This window comes from Lipophrys pholis (genome assembly GCF_963383615.2).
Source record: "Lipophrys pholis genome assembly, chromosome: 14".
NCBI classification, from domain to species: Eukaryota; Metazoa; Chordata; class Actinopteri; order Blenniiformes; family Blenniidae; genus Lipophrys; species Lipophrys pholis.
In genome coordinates this window covers 19702284-19721779 of record NC_137633.1, presented here as the reverse complement: position 1 = coordinate 19721779, position 19496 = coordinate 19702284, and positions in this window count along the sequence as shown.

Sequence of the window (19496 nt, the reverse complement as noted above, 5' to 3'; positions counted from 1 at the left end):
AGTGGGCACACGGGGGAGATTTGTGGGTAAACTGTTTTACCTCCCCTCTCTTTGTTTTTTAAAAGGGAAGGCAAAATGGTTGCAAACTGCTGACAGACAATGGCGCGGCCCTAATGAGAGCAAAGTGTTTTGGTGCTGCTCGTATAATGAGGATGAAGTGGAGCAGCTAATTATTGCAACCATGTGGAAGGACCGGAGCCAGATGAGCTTAGATTTCATTTTCAGCCAAACACTTTTGCGCAATATGTTCCCTCCCGTAAACAAAACTTTGTTATGCCGCGCTGACTCACCGCTTTTAGCGGTCTCGAAGCACTTCGCGATGTTAGCCACGTTCACACATACACCCACACGCCAGAACCTTTAAGTTCCGTGTCTTATCAGTGCCAAAAAAACACTTTACTGTATGTAAATCCATCAGAGGAGAGTCGGACACACCTTTTTTAATAAGTGCATGTTTGCTCGTGCAGGTGTGCTGTGTTGCTTATCTGCCGTTTGGCCCCGTGTTGACCCTGGGAGCCCGTAGGACTAACACAACAGCAGCAGCTGTAAAACACACAGGTTGCAGTAGCTTTGATTTGGACCAAAGAGGATCTCCTTGACAGCCATGTTTGTGTCCTGGTGATTTATGGAGGAAGCAGCATGTGGGTGTTCTTCACGTCAGCCTCATGTTTTCACACTAACATTTAGACGTTTTACTTCACTACACTTATTTTTAATGCTTCTCGGATAATATTCAAATAGATTGAAAAACATAAAATCTTCAGCTCTGCGTGAACGGCCCTCTGAGTGCCACTGGGAAATCAATCTAACAACAATGACAGTTATTATTGGCTTTATGACGTCTAAAATGATTTTTACGATGGTAATTTTTCACCTTATTGGCTTTCATTACATTTTTATTTGTGTCTAGCACAGCTATTAACCGTTCCCTCACAAACTATGTGTTTCACAATGGAAAAAAAAAAGTTCATTAAAAAATATAGATTTCATTTACTTATTTACTGGACTTGAAATTCAGAAGAATGTAAATTATGATTTTCCAGGCAAGGGCTGGGAATAAAAAGGGACGTAGAGCAACAGTAGTTCATAAAAATCATGTTAAAAAGAGTTTTTTATCAATCCTTATTCAGCAAAAAAAAGTCAACTTATGTCTTGGCCGTCAATGTTAGTGCCAATTGTTATGTTGAACCTTTGGGGAAATTAGATGCCCAGTCCTGTTTTAACATTTTGGCCTTGTGTTGTTTGAAAAAATGAAATAAATTGTACCGGTAGTTGAGGTCAAGGAGTTAGATGTCCTTTAACGTTCACATTTCAATGAATATTAATGTGATTTAGATGAAAGAAATACGTATTTTCCTTCAATAGTTTAGTGATAATGTGATTCCATTGAAATAGATATAGACATAGATATATAGACACAAGTATCCTTACATACACACGGGTTACGTTTTTTTTTCTTTTTTTTTTTTTCAATAAATCATGATAAAATAGGAATGAGTGTAGTTTAAAACTAATTAAAATCCAATGTAGCATTTTAAAATGTCTGTGATGTGAATGTAACAAAGACCTATCATGAATATATCCCGGGTTATAGCGAGTAATTGTAAGTCAGTTACAGGTCTATAAATAACGACATGATTCTTTCACTCTTAAAGTACACCTGTGCAGAAAGTCCAAACAAAATGTGTTCATGTCGATGGATCAGAAAATTCATTGTCTGACTTTCACTCTTGATGTGTCAGAGTTCGCAGGCCTGCTTTACGTGGATTTAAAAAGAGGTTATGCATGGACCAGAGCGGGATAAGCTCCCCACCATCCCTCCCTGGGAAAATGACTGGCCTCGGCCTCAGTCAGACTCTGTTATCCAGAAAACAAAACTTCTCTTTCGCCGTGTGATGCATGACATCAATCCACTGCAATCACTCTGATAATGAACAGGCTTGTGTTTCCAACACGTGAACTATTGCTTGATTACAGAGTGGGTTAGAAGTAGGAGACGCTTCCCTCATCAACAAGTGATTGTCACACTGGATGCTGGTGATTGTCCTTGACGAGCAGAAGGATGCAACACAAATCCGCCTCATTGTTAGAGGTGATAACACCTTGCATATCATTGAATTCATTTTTGTATTTAATATTATTAGAATACGCTGCGCGTCTGCAAATAATCTACTCCAAAAGTCACAAATCTCGGATAGAATATCTATAAATTCAGAAATATTGAGCCCTGGGGGTTTGCACATGAGAGACTTTAACAGAGACAGATTGTAAAAAAAAAAAAAAAAAAGTGTTCAACCTATTTCCTCCATGAGAAATCAGGGCTTTCTGGACTCCAGGGCTCACTTTTTTCATTTTCCCTCACTTGGAAAAAAAAGAAAGAAAAAAAAAGAAAAAGCTTTATATCGTGTAAATAAAGATAAGAGCCGCATGCTATTTCATCTTTTTGAAATTTATGGTTGCAGAGTGTGGGTGTAACGGAGCTCACAGAGCCCTAAAAGGAGACATTTATGCAGAGGCATACAGTTTCCCATCAAGCCTTTGCTCTCAGTGGCAGCCGGGCCACAGCACTTTCCTGTCATTATGAGAGCTAACGGAGGAAGAAGAAAAAAAAAAAAAAAAGACGTGAAATGGTTTCCAGGCTTCACTTTAATCTGCCGAGGGAGGGGGTGACAGGAGGCCGCGGCTCGGTCACAGGTAGCCGCGTCAATCATAAGTAAACCAAGTAGCAAGATGACTTATGCGAGAGAAGTTTTGTTCCTGCATAACAGATTGTGTATGCACGTTGATATCTGTTTGTGCATATTTAGATTTTTTACATGCACATCGCATCTGTCTAGTAACATTTCTGCAAAACTGTTTACGTGCACCTGTAAAGTTTGTTGCATACACAACAGAGACTAAAGCCCCGTTTACACAATGAAGACGCGAAACCTTTGTGGCTAACTGGTTGTTCGTTTACACGACAAACGCGCTCAGCGCCGCTGAAAACACAACGTTTTGAAAACGGCTACCAAGGTGCAAAATGGGAAAACGGAGCCCGTCTCCTTGCTGATGGCGGAAATGTTGCTCGTGTGCATGCACACCACGGCCGTATTAAATCCTTCTCCTTCACATGTGTGAGTAGACGGACAATGACAGCAATGTTTGCCTCCGGAGTGTCGTGACTCCACGTCCATATTCTCCTGAGACTTGGTAGCTTTAAAGTTGACAGTCACTGTAATAACAGTCCAACTCCATTGTCTGTCGTGTCCATATGAATGTGTGTGTACTCCCATTGTTAAGGTTTATTGCGCTTTGCATGCGTGTGTGGCGCCATTACAAAGACAAGCAATAGCTCCCACTAGTGTTCCAACATGAAAACAAAATTGTTTTAGTTTCTGTGTTAACGGACAAAATCTTGCAGTGTAAACGTGAAACTTTTCTGAATCACAAATGCAAAAAACGATGAGAAACGAGTATAAGGACAGAAACATTGGTCATTCTGGACACGCACACACACACTGCACTACATTCCACATGAACACATTGATTTATATACACACAAATCTCTGAATGCACGCATCATTTTGATTTGCAGAAACATATCTAAGAATTAAAAGTGTTTACGGGTCAATCCGTTCGATAACCCCTCCCCCACACAAAGAGGGCTGAGCTCATCACACCTGAGCGACAACCTCTGCTCTGGCCGCCTGTCTGTTAAAGGACCCTCTTCAAAACCTGACCTCTGCTCTATAAACCTTTGAATGGCCTCAAGCCTAAACACATCTCAGGGAGGTTATGAAACATCCCGCCCTCAGAGGTCCTCAGGAAGAGGTTTATCAAGTGTTTCAGAGTCAGAAGAGACCAGATGAAGCAGCTTTTACTTTCTTCAGCTCCTCACCTGTGGGACAAACCTCCCGCTGACACACACTGCTTTAAATCATCAATAGATTTTACTTGTTTCTCTTATTGAAGCCTTTTTTAATCACAGTGTTTTAATGTATTCCCTTTATTTCCTTGTAAAGCTCTGTAAATTGTATCTGAATGGCGCTATAGAAATACACGTGCCTTACCTTGCTCATGCACAAAAAACTCTCCACTCGGACGTGTCCTTTTGGAGCTATATTCATCGCAGAAGCTTTTCTTAGGCTCTGACAAATGACATACCTGCACACTCCTCCTGCCAAGCATCAGAACATAATTTACCAGTGAGATTAGACTCATTCCTCCGTCTTTCAGGCATTATTCACAGTGTGTCAGCCAGACGTAGCCATTAGAACAATGCACATTGTGATGTCTGACAGCGACAATCTATTGCAATACTGTGAGTTATACCAGGGGATGATACCCGTAAAACGGGGGAAATGGGTGTAGATTAGGAAGGAAAATGACACAATTTCCAAATTTATTTGTGTGGCAGACACAACTCCGGCGAGGGTTCCCGACTCTCAGCAGGAGTCACTACATCAGCATGCTGAAGAACTCATTTGTGCTGGAGATGCCCTGCAGTTCTTTGTTAATGATTACACAAACTAATTAGTCATCACCAAAAGGCTTTTTGAATTTCTATTTAGCAGACTCAGCAGGCTAGGTGGGTTCTCACGTTGGCCCCCCGTTCAGAGGGGACTCTTTTTGTCTGAAGAGGAGCCATATTGTCTGCAGAAGGTCCCATTCTTCTTTGTGCCCTGATAGGTTTACCAGCAGCGGCGGCGGCGGCAGCATCAGCACACACTCAGGAGCCACTCGCTCCCAAAGGACAAACAGGAACCAGCGCTGAATGTGGTCCTGATGCTTATCTGGATCGACCCAGTCATGCCTTTCCACTTTGTTGCAATGAGACTTTGTTGGGATTTTATAACGTGATCATCAAGCCGCAGATCACTCAGCAATCGGACCGGAGACCCGTTCTCCTGGATCACAGATTACCAAATCTTAATAATGACTATGTAACTAAATATTATTCAAGCAGCGATGGAAGTAGTAGATTACGAAGACTCACTTTGCAGTTATTGAGGACATTTGTGGGTATGTAATTGTACTCAGACTTATCAGGGTATAACTTTTACATAGCTACTATGTTACTTTGAAAAGTCAACACTGACAATGCAATTCATTGTGATGAAAAAATATATACTTTGAGTATCAGTCAGTGGATCAACATGTTGACGTTGCATAACACAAAAAGCTCACCAAACATAAAATGTTATGTGATATTTTCTTAAAAAGTAATACCTTCAATGGAATAAGTCCGATCTGAGGGGGTAGGAGTCTTTACATGTTGCAGTTTTGTTCGGATCAGTGTTTAATTACTTTACTTATGGACCGTAGTTCCTCTCTGTCATGGCGCCTGTTAGTGGGCTCAATACATATCGGGGGTGTGAAGGCTACACGATTCAGTCACAGCATTTCTAAATCTGCAGCTTTTGTGGGATATTTCCCGGGATCAGTATCGACCTGAAGCGGTCCAATCTAGAAGAAGTAGTGAAATAGTGACAGGGTTGATCTTCTGGTCCAAAACAGCAGAATGAGTTACTGCAGCTCAAACTGCTGCACAAGTTAAAGGTGCATCACAATTTGTCTCATTTCCGTCATGAGCCACTTCTCCGGGAAACACGTAGCACCATGGGAATATGGATATGTATAGACTGTGAGATGCTGTGGGCAATGTTCTGCTGGGAAATCTTTTAACACATAGCATCTATCTAAAGGTTACACACATAACGCAGTCCTTTGGGAAACAGCATTGACTGATGATTGAAGCCTCTTAACAGGATAATACGCGCTGACAGAAGCAAAACTACAGTGGCTAAAAGTGCTGATATCCTTTGAACTTTGTCACTTTACAACCACAAATGTAAATGTATTTTATTGGAATTTTATGTGATGGGCCAACACAACATGCTGCGTAATTGTGAAGATAAAGAAAATGATGCATGGTTGAACAGTGTTCAGCCTCTCTGAGTCAATTCTACCAGCTTCATGTTGAGTTGCTTTATCACATAAAATCCCAATAAAATATATTTACATTTGTGGTTATATATATTTGTGGTTGTAATGTGACAAAATGGAATGTGGAAAAGTTCAAGGGGTATGAGTACTTTTGTAACTCACTGCAGTTCAGGATTTTTGACGACCACTTCAAGGTGGTGATTTATACTCAAACCCAGTCAGTGAAACGTGCAGGACCAAGACATCCAGTTCCCCGGAGGCCCCACCTCCAGGTTTTAAGATAAAAACAGCACACCTTCGGAAATCTATTGCAGGTTTAGGACTGTTTTAGCAGCGAACGAGGGACCAACACAAAATCACTCAAGTGGTCATAATGTTTAGGCTGATTGGGAGTGTAATCCATCTTGATTATGCATCTTGTGCTAATGAAATCTGGCTCCATCTGAAGCTTACAACACATTCATCTCACACCCCGAGCCAAGCCAGCCGCACTTCTCCATTTGAATCTGTTTCTATCTCTGACAGACACGCCTGCCCGCCAAAAAGGGAGCCAACAAATGTTCCTCTGGCTTCCAACATCATCCAGCACCACACAAAACATCGCCGGCTTTAATGTTGTCATGCTGCCACCCTCTCCCGCAGAATACAGGGTGCCATGGTTACAGCTATTTAAGGAGATGGATGATGGGGCAAAGTGGGCCTGGCAGGGGTGAACAGAGGGTGGCCGCCTCTTCATCTGCCACCAGGACTGGGGTGAGACTTTAAAGTAGTTTTGTGAGGGTGGTTACCTTCTGCCCCTGCGTTGATTTTTTTGGGGGGGTTACTCTGTGACATTTTCTGTCCTTATTCGACTGCTGGCAGTCCTGAGTGACAGCGCTCATGGGAAGGGAAGCGCAGACTGAGGACACAGGGAGTAAATAGTATGTTTTGTAGACGTCTACAATAATCTAAGATTTTATCGAAACGAGGAGAAATTGTCGCTACAACAAAGCCAAGAAAAATAGCAGTGAAAGCTAAAGTAAATTTAGAGAAAAGCCAAAATATGCTGGATTCATATAATAAAATGTCAATCCTTCTGGTGATGAGCTTCGGCGTTGGCGTGTTTTTCATATTGCAATCGCATAAATGCACGCACAAGTATTTGTTCCCCTGGAAAACGGAACGCACTTCTGTGACACATTGTGACATAATTTAAAGCAAACATGTTTAGCGTTGGATCAACAATCAGAGGTGGAGAACAATCCTCTCTCCTATAGGGAGGAACTTCCCTCTGATTTCCCCTACACTTGCGGGATTACTGTTATTCTACGGAGGGCAGGGAAGTTGTTTTCACACTGAATTGCAGTAATTTTTCATGCTCCCGATGATTGCCGGAGTCGCCTTGCAATATTTCCTTATCGAAGCAGCATGGTTAAAACGTTTCTTATTTGGCTCCGTATCAACAGCCGTTGTGAGGTTCCACTTGTATCGGGGGGCCTAATCTCAAGGTTGTGTTCTTAACTCCGTTGGTTCCCAGCATATTTTGGCCTGGCATGAGGTAGCAGGGCAGGGAGCGACCCAGCTGCAAGCGGGGCCTCAGAGATGACCTGCCCTCGCTGTCCGGGGGGGGGGGTGCTATTGGTATAGTTTGAGGGGAGGTAGGGGTTCTCATGTCCCGCTGATGTTGAGTGCATGTTTTACAGCATGTTTTTATTTTTGCCCGTCTTACTAGCCTCTTGACTCTTTAATTCCTGGTCCCACTATGCTCACTGTCAATCTCTGCATCCCCGGGGGTCATTTCCATCCATGGGAACATTGGTTGTGACAGTAGCCTCCCCAGGGGGAACGCCACGGGCTTGATCTTGACAGAAAGGCATAGTTCTGTCTTTCAAAAATTTGCTGCCGCAGCCAGATTGAGACAGTTTGAGGTTACGCGGGGAAACGACGAGCCGTCCTGCAGCTCTCCCCCTCGCAGGGGAACGTCTGACCCCCCCCGTGAGAATCGGCCCCCCCACGGCAGGACTGATATAGGTGAGAGCGTGAGGGTTGATTAAGAGGCAGGATGTGTGTTGGACATCCTCTGATGTTCAGGAATTCCCTCATTAAAGAGGGTCATGTTGATGCTCCATAGGAATCAGCCTGCGGAATAAACAGGGGTGGCTCCGACTGCATTTCAAATAAACACACTTCTCACAAATAGGCAGCAGACACAACCGGAGGCGGATGTTTCCAACGGGTGGGTGTGAAATATTTAAGTCAAAAGACATTTCGCACATGAACGTAATGGAATTGTGATGTCAATTAATTAAAATGATCGAATAAACTGTAACAAAGCACCATAAATACAACAGGTATGACAGATGAAGGTTTTTATATAAGGATCTACCCTCCTGACGTCGGCTTTCAAAGCACTTTTATTTCATTTCTAATCCGCGTGGATCCCAACAGCCATTGACAACCAAATCTATCAATGTGAAATTCATATGGAAAAACAAAATCAACCAAATTCCACCCCACCTCCTTCAGTTCCACATAGTTTCAGTGTTTTCGTTTCAGAAAAGTTTTATGTTTACACGCCAGCATTTTTAAAGCAATGTACATTTATACAGAAATGGCAGAAATGATGTACACAACGTAGTTAACATGTGAGGCCACGAGTTGGTGTGTAGTGGGCATGTCCAGTAGCAGAATTTCAGAAAAGTTGTTTTCAGTGGCTCCGAGCACCGTTGTCGTGTAAACAGATCTCTAAAGCGCAACAAAAGATTTGCGTTTAAACTTTGTCGTGTAAGCGATATAAGTGGGCTTTATCAATTGTGTCGTGTCTTTTGCATTTCTTTTTGCATTTTAGTTCACCTCTTACTGTGGTTGCCACATAAAATGATGAATAATAAAATGCCACAGATTTGAAAGAGCGCTAAGCATTTGGAGTGAAGCGTAAAACGAAGAAACCAGTCTTCCAGTTTGCCCAGAGCTCATAGTAAGCGCTCTGGAACAGCCCGAATTGCAGCAATTACAGAGACCATGAACGTATTTGCTCAATGTATGGTTCAGAGCTGGGGCCAAATCGTGCCGTCTGATTTTGTAGGGTTTTTTTTTTTTTTTTTTTTGCCCCCCCCCCCCCTTTTCCTGACGCCCCTCTTTCTCACGTCTGACAAATTGTTTCCAGCTAATTTACGATGGTCAAACTGTGGGAGAACAATACCTCCTGGACGTGACGCGGCACAAGCTCCACCACATGTCCCAGAGAGGAGCGAGGTGCTCGCAGGAAACACTTGCTGAGATAACAAGATAGTAAGGAAAGCAGGGCCACTGAGAGGCCGCGCAGAGGTCTGCAGGGAGGAGGGGGAACGCGCGCCACAGATAGAACTGTGTTTCGGCCGACCACCAAAATGGATCACGTAAAAATGCTTAATTCACTGCGGGGGCTGCTTTGGCCATGAAGACATGCAAGCATGGCTCTATGGCTTCTAGTGCAAAAAGGTTTTGGATTTCACTTGGAGGATATTTCTGTAGAACAAACACTCATCTTCATTCTGCTTTGCAGGTGGTTGCAGCTGGTCTTGTGATATACCACAAACGGCACTATATACCCTGGACACAGAGACAAATAACTACATATTTACACCTGTGGTCCATTTAAAGCATTTAAAGCCTGTAGGCCAAAATCGGCCCTCGAGAAGCTCCGATCCGTCAAGAAAATTGTAAAAAATTAAAAGGAAACTGGAGAGTAACAGCGCAACACTGAGACCCTGAGATCAATACGAGCGGACTAGCATTAGCCTCAAAACCCATGCTGTCTGGGAGAGTTTGTAAAAAAAAATGCATAATGCAACAGTTTTGTTTGACATTTCACTGTATTACCAGAAGTCATTTTTTTTAAAAATTGGCTTTATTTTGACATTGCTGGCTCTATTTCACCAGTACGGCCCACTCAAGAGGAAACTAAACTGTGTGTCGGCCCTGAACTAAAATCAGTTTGACACCCCTGGTCTATAAACATCTCTCAATGTCTTTGTGCTGTGAAAGAAGCTTCGGTTCCTGTAGGATTTCAACGCACAGGAAAAACATGTAACTCTTCCACGAAGCCCTACTCCCAGTCTTCACAGACTATGGTAGGAGGAAAATAACTATTTCTCATTAATAAAAACATCTTTGTAATATCTGTACTAATACACATAAAATTTGTTCTTCTAATTAAAGTTATCGCTTTGACATTCATATTTATAATTTGTAGAAATGCGCCGTCATAATTTGACCCAATGTTAGTGAGAGGGACAGTTTTGTGGCTGTCACACTGATCGAAGTTGCCCATCCGTGGGTTGAATAAATAAATATTCTGCTGTGATGTGGTAATCTACAATGTGAAAGTAATGTTGCTCCTGTCGTGCACTGTTTACGATGCTCGGGACTCTGTTGTATAACGTGACGAAAACAGAAAATGAAGAAGCCGCGCGACCAATGAATATACTTTCCCCCACTTGAATGTAGTTTGAATTTAAAGACAAACGTCTATGTCTAAATCTTGGTCCCCTTTTTGCCCTCGACCCCTAAAAATTGCCCAGATCCATCCCTGCACGCAGAGTTTCCCTTGTCTATGCAAACACGCTGCTCGGCCCTCCCTCCTGGTGACAATAAACATTTGATCAAACTGTTTGGACGTGCATCTGCAGAGGTTGATTATATGTATTTAGCCCAGATAATCATTTCTGGATCTGGTGTGCACAGTAATTACAGACAGCACCTGTGTCTGGCCCTCCTGCAGTCATTATTGCGAATGCCAAGCAGCAATTTAACGGTAATTATATCAACAGGGGGGAAAAAAGGAAATATTCAGCAGCAGTACATCTCAATAAGTTAACCATTAAAAACGCTACAGTGGGGAAAAGCACCGCTTCAGTGGAGTAACGAGTCACCAGACCCCCCCCCCCCCCCCCCCCCCTTCGCCTCAGGCAGATCATTGTTTAAATCTTACCAGCTGGGTTAAGGTTGAGTAATACAGGTGACACGTGGGACAGCAGGATCAAGGTTATCAGTCAAGCTAATTGATGAGCCTCCTTGTTTTTACAGTGCCCGAGTATAGGCGAGCAGAGGAAAAGGAAGGCGGTCTTCAAGGCTGCCATGTTTGTGTTGTGAGGACAGAGGTGAGGGGTCAGGCGGAGCTCGGAGTTTTCGAGCTTATTAAACCGATCCGTCTTACGTGGTTTTGGAGCTCCAGGGTGGCGAGGGGGTACGTTTCCTTCTCCGTACAGTCACTGTGGTGGGAAAGGAGAAACAAGGAAGTGGAAAGCCCTCTTAAGATCAATGAGCGTGGTGGAAAAAGGAGTGGCCCGGGGCGACCAATAGGGGCTAGGCCACAGGGAGCTGCTGGGAGATAACGTAAACAAGGAAACCACCTGATGTGAGCGGGGTCAGATAAATGCTCGGCTCTCCGCGCAGGCAGGTGCTTCCTGAGTCCTGCTCCCTCGATCAGTCCAGACTCACTGTTCCTTGTTCCATTTTTCTGTTTTCTCAATCTGCTGCTAAGAGTTGTAGTAAAACCACAACAAGTCCCATGCCGGCCTCAGATAAAGCCCCAATCACTGCGCAGGTTTTATCCGCACAGGAGCCAAAAGCAAACATTGTGCAACAGTAAAAAGCAGAGGGCACTGAGATTGACAGAAGTGATGACGATGGTGCAGCCAGTAAAGATAAGAGCGGCTGCTGCCCGTCACACGGATAGCAGAATGTGGATAATAGTAAGCACATTCAGCAGGGGCCTGCGTCTGCAGATAAAGGGACGGTCAGGCGGCGGCAGGAGAATGCAAAGACAGTCTGTTTTCAGCTACACAACCAGCACGGGCCGAGAATCCTTCCAGTCCGCCTCTCGTACCTCTCTCTTCCCTCCTCTCTCTTTCTTTTTTGCTTTGCTAGTTGGTCTGGGATTGTTTTGCGCTGTCCAATGAGGAAGGAAGTCGGTGTGAGAAAGTGCCTGTTTTTTTGGGACTAACAGGAATTGGCCTCATCACAAGCGGTTCCTTTTTTTGCTGCTGGAACAATGAACTGGCGTCACACCCCTCAACTGGACCTCGGCATTTCACATGGAAAAATGTTCCCAGAATTCCGCTCCCAGGCTTGGGGGTAAGGCCGAGGATGGGGTGAGGGTGAGAGGGCGGGAGGTGGAGGGCGAAAGGGTGATGACTGCTCACGGAGCGGGGGATATAAAGTGACCAATGGACACTTGTCGCTTACACAACCAAGATATAACTCAACAAGTCCACGTTATGAAATGTTGACATGAGCACATCAAGTCATAAAACCTAAACAAACCACGGCCGTCATTGTGCATCATAGAATCAGTGTGTAGGTTTACAAAGGCTTTATTTCAATTGATCTAAAATCACATCTGATCTAACCCGTGTAGCATTAAGCTAATGTGTGATTACTGGGCAGCTTGTACAGTGTGACAGATCAGCTGAATGCTCCTCGGGGCTTATATAAGCTCGCCATAGCGCCGTGTTTATAATTACTGTGAGAGGGTACACACTGCTGCTCTCTCAGAGTCTTATCAGAGGCGACATATTACACAGGGGGCTGCAAGCATTTTATGGCACAGGCTCATTGTATGCACATCTGAAGGTTAATCAGTGTGACTTATGTACAGTTTTAAGAAGCATTTTTGAGCATTTTTATAAATGTTTTTAGAGCTGTCAAAAGCTTTTCACAAAACTTTTTAGCCTGACAGTTTTTCTGAGGTTCATATTCATCCTGCTGCCACAAATCACACTGCTCAGACACAAGGTGCGAGCTCAAAGTTAACGTGAGTGTGGAGTTCCACAAGGTCTAGTTTTGGGCCCACTGTTATTTACCATACAATAAAAAACAGGGCCTTACAATCCTTGTGGTTCTGAGCAGGAGATGCTTCATGTGTTTTATGTGCATGTTTTATCTGAAACGTTTTAATGTACTGCCTTGGACAGGACGCGCTTGAAAAAGAAATTTTTTATGTCAACTGAGTTTTTCTGGTTAAATAAAATAAAATGTCTAAAAAGTCTTTTCTGAAACACCAACACAAATAACGATGCTTTTTCACTAAACGAAGCCTCACGGACACTAGCACTTTGCAAAGCTATTGTGGCGTAGGATGAGTTTGACCCTGAATTAGATAAAGCAGCTTATAAGATGGATGCATGGTTAGGAAAGGTGCAACATACTTCTATTTACTTGTATTTTTTCCAGAAGTATCGAACACGTTAACACCTACTAGGCTGTATTTTGTTCAGTTTATTACAGTTAGTTCATTAGTTTTACTTCATCAGATATGTTGATATGCCAACTACAAGAAAACTACAGAAACATGAAAAAATAAATACTCATATCAGTACTTGGTAGCTAAGGATTAGTACTTGTACACATGGTATAGGAGCATCCCTATTTATATTGACATATTTTTTGTGTGACCCCAGCTGTACTGGGTCGGTTAAATTTGTTGTTTGTGTATACAAATGTCCTTGTATTCGCCATTGTTAATAGTATGTTTTTCTCTGTGCTTATGTACGTGTGGTTTCATTATAAATAATAAACAGCAGCACCTACTAGTGGCCCAACAATAGACTAGACTTTGTGGTGTCACTACCATTTCCATGTTTTCAAAATATTGCCATGTAAACACAAAACCTTTCTGAAACAAAAACACAAAAACTTGTTGTGTAAACAGGGTCTAAACCTGCAGCAGCTTCTAAGAAAACAGCCCAAAGATCAATTTCAACCAGCCCAAACTCTGAAACGTCATTAATTAATAAAAACAAATGTTGGCAAGATCTTAAAAGAAGCGACCGTGTTAGCCTCCTGAGCTAAAACCAGGTTCTCTACCCAAGAACACAAGAAAATGCTTCTGGCATGTGGTTTACATCGAAGTGTATCCATAGTGTTGTAGCTCAAGGCTGCAAGACAAACAAATTAGAGCTCAATGTGCAGGCTCTGCATGGCTACTGGTGTCATTCATCACTCTGCGTAATAAATCATTCTGAAGCATGCGAGCACAAACTTTGAGCAGAAAGATTAATTTCCTGGCACCATGCATGCTTCATCCAATCTATTAGAAGTGCGTCAGTGCCTCAAGAAAACATTGAAATATATATATATAAATGTGTGTTTATGTCAGAAAGGCGTCTTGCTGAGAAGGTGCCAATAGGAGACAATGAGGAATTGCTGTTTTTCCATGCTCATTTCTGCGTCCTTTTCCCACATAAGGAAGGAATCTGTGATTTAGACTTTCCTTAAAGAAGGTTGGCACTTTTTTTTTTAAAGAGAGGTTATAATAAAAGCAACCAACAGTTTGGAAAGTACAGAGTTCTTGAGAGATGTCAAATATAAGACAGAGACATGAAAATTGGCTCTGAGGGCCAAATCACAGGAGTAAGAACTGGGGCAACTTGGGACTCGTGGGGGTCAAGTTGGAACAACACGCCACGGCCATAAGGTCTGGCAGCAAGGGAGCTCCTCCAGAAAAGACTCCGAACGCATCATTAGTCCGGCCCTGTGAGAGCATATTCATCACTGTGAACACGAGACCCTTCCACACACTCCCATCAGTGAGCATCCAGTGTCAATGAGCCTTTACTGGACAAACAGGCTCCTCGACACCGAGCACCAACAGAAAGAATCAATCAAACAATGTCCCAGCGGCCTCATGGTGAGGCTGGGTGAGCACAGCCAGGCGCCTGAATGATGTCAAACGTGGCGCGATGCCCGCTAACTCGCCAGACGCGTGAACGTACACATGTTCAATCTGTGCCGGTGTTTATTTATGTGTCCTTGCCTTCGTTTGACCTGGATAACAATCACTTAACACAAAAGGTTTTTTTTTTTTTTTTTTTTTGCATCTGTTGTTTGTCCTGCAGAGTGGAGATGACTTTCCGTGGATGTACACAGTGAACGGTGATGAGGTCGACCGCGGCGCAGCTCGCTAAATGGAATCCAAACAAAAGGTCGCGTTTCACAACGATGACAGCTGACGGTACCGCAGTGGTTAGCACTGCCGCCTCACAGTGAGAATATCACTGGCTTGATGCCAAAGATCTCTCTGGAGTTTGCCTACTGTATTACTGTTAATATGTGATTTGAGGAAGGTAAAATTCAAAACGGATAAAATTACTCACAACCCTCCTCTGACTGTTTAGGCAGCGCTCGCACCCCGTTTACACGACAGCGATTTCAAGTGAAAACGGAAAACTTTCATTGTGTTTCGGGTGTCTGTTTACACAACAGCTGTACACAAGTGCTCTGAGCCACTGGAAATCTTTTTGAAAATGCTCCACCTCCATGGAAATGGAGGAAAATGCTCATACTTATCGCGTGATGAGCTGTGCTCAAGTGTGTGTGGTTTTATTACAAAAATCAACCAGCATCGCCAACTCGTGGCCCGGCATGTTAACTACATCGTTTTCTGTGTTTCTGCCATATGTGTGTAAAATGGACATCGCTTCCAAAACGTTGTTGTATGAATTTTCACTGTAAACATTGTTGTATAAACGGGGCCCCATCACTGTACAAAACTATTGTGGAGCAGGTCGGTAGTTAGAATGTACCCTGACTCCACCCGTCGACTGTGAATTGGATAAAACAATTAAACATTTGGGGCAATTTCAGTGTAGTTTAGGATTTTTTGACTTTGAATTTCTTAAAAAGAATTTCATTTCTGGAGTTTGCTGGACTCGAAACAGTCATTTCTATAAGACTAAAGAATTAGTAACTATCAACCTGTTCCATGTATATGAAATATTGCATACTGTAATTTCAAGCAGTTATTTTTGGCTGATGTTAAACTTAATTCATTTGTTGGAATATTACAGCATGCCAACACAAAGTACTGCAGCATGACCAGCAAATGTTGGTGTAGACGTCACCCATTTCAGCATAAAGTAGTTGCATTTCAATCCAATACAAACTTTCATCTTCAGTAACGCCGGCCTTTTTTAAAACAGACTCAACAGTGTTTTCATACAGAAATATGGAATAAAATTAATCTCTCCTCAGGTAATTTCAGTGTAGAGCCAAATGACAGTTTTCATTCTTAAATATAACAAAACCTCACAGCAAGCAACGCTAAACGTTTTACCCTCCATTGTCCTCAGCATTATGAAATTCAGATCTAATCATATCTGTAATTCACTAGGCGCAACTAACACAAGGGAGCAAACGTTTGTGGGTCTTCTACATATTGAAATGGTGATTGTCAACTGACCGAGGAGTGTGACCCCTGACCCACAGAAAATAGGCCGGCGGCACACGTTTGGGTCGAATCGCTGATAAATAATATATAAATAGATAATAAAAGTGCAACTAAGAAATGTAAAATGAAAAGGTTTGTATTCATGTAAGAAAATTATAAACTGCTGTGTGTGTGTGTGTGTGTGTGTGTGTGTGTGTGTGTGTGTGTGTGTGTGTGTGTGTGTGTGTGTGTGTGTGTGTGTGTGTGTGTGTGTGTGTGTGTGTGTGTGTGTGTGTACATGGTGACTTTTTGGTAAGACGGAGGTCACAAAGGCCTCACAGCAGTCTGGTTGAGTGTGTTTCTGAGAGTTCCCACACTTCCCGAGCCTTTCGCCTAATAAGACGCACGTCACCGTGCACTATCCTCACAGAAGAAAACACTTCAGATTCCCAAGAAGCTCCTTTCAGAAAAATTAGAAGCAAAGGTAGGAAGCTACTCAGACTGAAAGAGCCACTAGGATTGTCAGAGGAAAAAACAACAGGCCCTCCTAAAATATTTCTAGGTCTCGTCTGTATAAATAAACAATAAAATAGTGCGCTGTAGAGGTCATGTGCCCCCGCTCAGGAAGTGGGGAAGAACGGCAGATAAGAGATCATTAAGTCTCTGGATAATTGAAGAAAAACTGCATTCCCCTTATCACGCCCGATCTCAGCATCTAACAGCGTGGCATGCCAATGTGGAATTACTCGACGCTAATCACGCTGATGGTGTGCAGTGATTGCTCCGTTTCCCCTACCGAGACCCTGAGAGTCAGAAAGCCTTGCAACTTTGAAGATTAATATTGGCTATTGCTTTGATTCTCCGCTTCAGGCAGCTTTAATAAAAAAAAAGAAAAAAAAAAGAAAAAGGGAAACGAATGGGAGGCATTTAAAGCACAAAAAGCCCCCCCACTGTGCAGCTCATGAGGGGAAAGCACTCGTTTTGGCCTCCCACCAACAGGTAGATGAGTGTGTGAATTGCAGCCCAGTCATTCATAGTCTCAGGATGGTCTTCCTGATTGGCCCGCCGGCGTGGCTTTAACAGCCCTCTTCACACCAGCACGCTCTTCCCTCACCTCCATTTATCTCTTTCCCCTTCCTGCTGTGTGGTTTTTTTGTCTTGTGCGAGTCACCGATGCTTTGACTCGGGCCAGGGAGGATTTCCTCAAGGCGACGGTTGCTTCTTCCACGCAAAAACAATTAGCCTTGCCGCGGTCGTCACTCACGAGCCGCTCGGACACAAAAACATGTTTGGCTGTTTTGCCTGGGAGTGTCCTTCGTGTGTTTTCTGCTCGCGTACAGCCACAACAGGAAGACGGTGACAGAAAATCAGTATCTTGAGGAAACGGATCTGCTGAAGTGGAGCAGCAGTTGAGTTGGTTCAGTTAAGGTGGCAGATGTGGCGATGCCCAGCGTCCCCGCTGACTGTCCATGTGTCAGAGGTGGAGCGGCCCTGTTGGATCAATACTGAGCATTAGGGGGGGCGAATCTGAAACAAGTGGGAGGGAAGGATGTGCTGTCTTTTTGCATGCTGGCACACAGACAGCTGTCACAAACAGTCCTGGATAGAGGTCTGAAACCTTTTCCATCATAAGAGCCAAGTTGCCAGTAGTATCAAATAGAAAATGTACGTTTTGTTTTTTAAAATGTGCTTCATAACCAACGAGTAAACCAGAGATTTGTTTTGCCCAAAGACCGTTCAGAGCTTTCTGGTGTAATGTGCTTTACTCTCATCAGGACTCAGAAATCAATTTAATTCATACTATGTTTTGAAGGTAGTAAAGGCTGATTTAGTAATTGTGTTTGTTTGGGACTGTTGGAATTTAGAACACCAAGATTTCTAGATTATTTTGTAGGTTTTATAGACCTATATATAGATTATATATAGATTTTCCTTCTTTGGGCCAAAAACAATCTTAATCTTAAAACAACCCAAGAATTTGTTGGTCTGATGGTTCTGTGCTGTACATCTGTGTGTCCTCTGCATAAAGATGGTAAAAGATATTCCACAATCCTAGCCAGAGGAAACATGTAGATGTTAAACGAAAGAGGTCCATCAACTGATCCTTGAGGAACTCCATTCGCATTTTTTGTTTCATAGGGCTTCAGTAGCGCAAATAAATTCTTGTCTCAGAAATGTTTTCCTTTCTTACTTCTCCTTAGTTGCCTTTCAGAAGAGTAGAGTAAGAAACGTGAGAGCTTTCAGTGCAGGTGACAGGGAAATGTGCTGCGGATCCTGAGGCAGAATACTGCACGTTAATGCTCCACGGAGCCTCTGCTGGAAGGCTGAGGAGCCTTCGTCTGGCTCCAGAGCCACAGGTTGCAGGCCCCTGATCCCGGATCACTCCGACCTCATTTACACACTCCAGCCTGAGCAGAACCCGTTAGATAAGTGTGCTGCTGTTAAGCCGTAAATAACAGCCATGGACGTGCATGATGTCATGATTGGTCCCTCCTCGGGTTCGGTGACACCTGCCTGCATCTCGACGCGTTGTTCGCGTGTTGTCGGTGGCGCGGCGGGGGCGCAGTGCTGACACGGCTGTGTTGTGTCAACAGCACAGAAGCAGGGCGGCTGGAAAGTTCCACAACAGCCTGAAGGCTCCTATTAAACCACAGCCACCATGTCAGGGGCTTTGAAGGTTTAAACTGAGTGAAAACAGACGTCTCAATCAGTCATTGCTCGGGGCAAATTTATGGCACAGGTTTAAAAGATTACAGACATATGCAGAAGCTGACCAAGTATTTATTCCTCGATCTTAAAGTGACAGATTAAATCATATTGATTTAAGTTTATGATTTATAAAGTGGCGTTTTCAATCAACTGCCATGCAGGCGCAGTCAGTGGGACGTAATGTTCAGCATCTGCACATTTATTTCCACTCATGTTTGTGGATGAATCTAGTTCAGTATAAGAACAGATTTTCCTTTATCAGCGAGGATCATTAAGTTAAGTCGGGGACGGCGTGGAGCTGGAAGGAACCCACCCCTCGTCTAACTAATTGCGACAGCAGGTGATTTCTCCTCCCGGGGCGACATGCTTAGACGCCTCAGATCCATTGACGGCACACTTCAAAAGCCTCATTGATTGGCCGGACAGATTGGGGCATAGAGATCAAATGTGCTGTAAAGAAGTGTTAAACTGTGGTGCTTTAAAGCGAGCAGATTTCTCAACTAAAGGGAGGCCATCTGTTGGCACTGTAGCTAATTTCCTATTGCATTTGGACAGACTGTTGGAACGACAGGAAGAGTGGGCAGAAGGATGGATTGATGGATTGATGGATGGATGGATGGATAGGAAGGAAGGAAGAAACAGATTTACTCTGTGTGTGTGTGTGTGTGTGTGTGTGTGTGTGTGTGTGTGT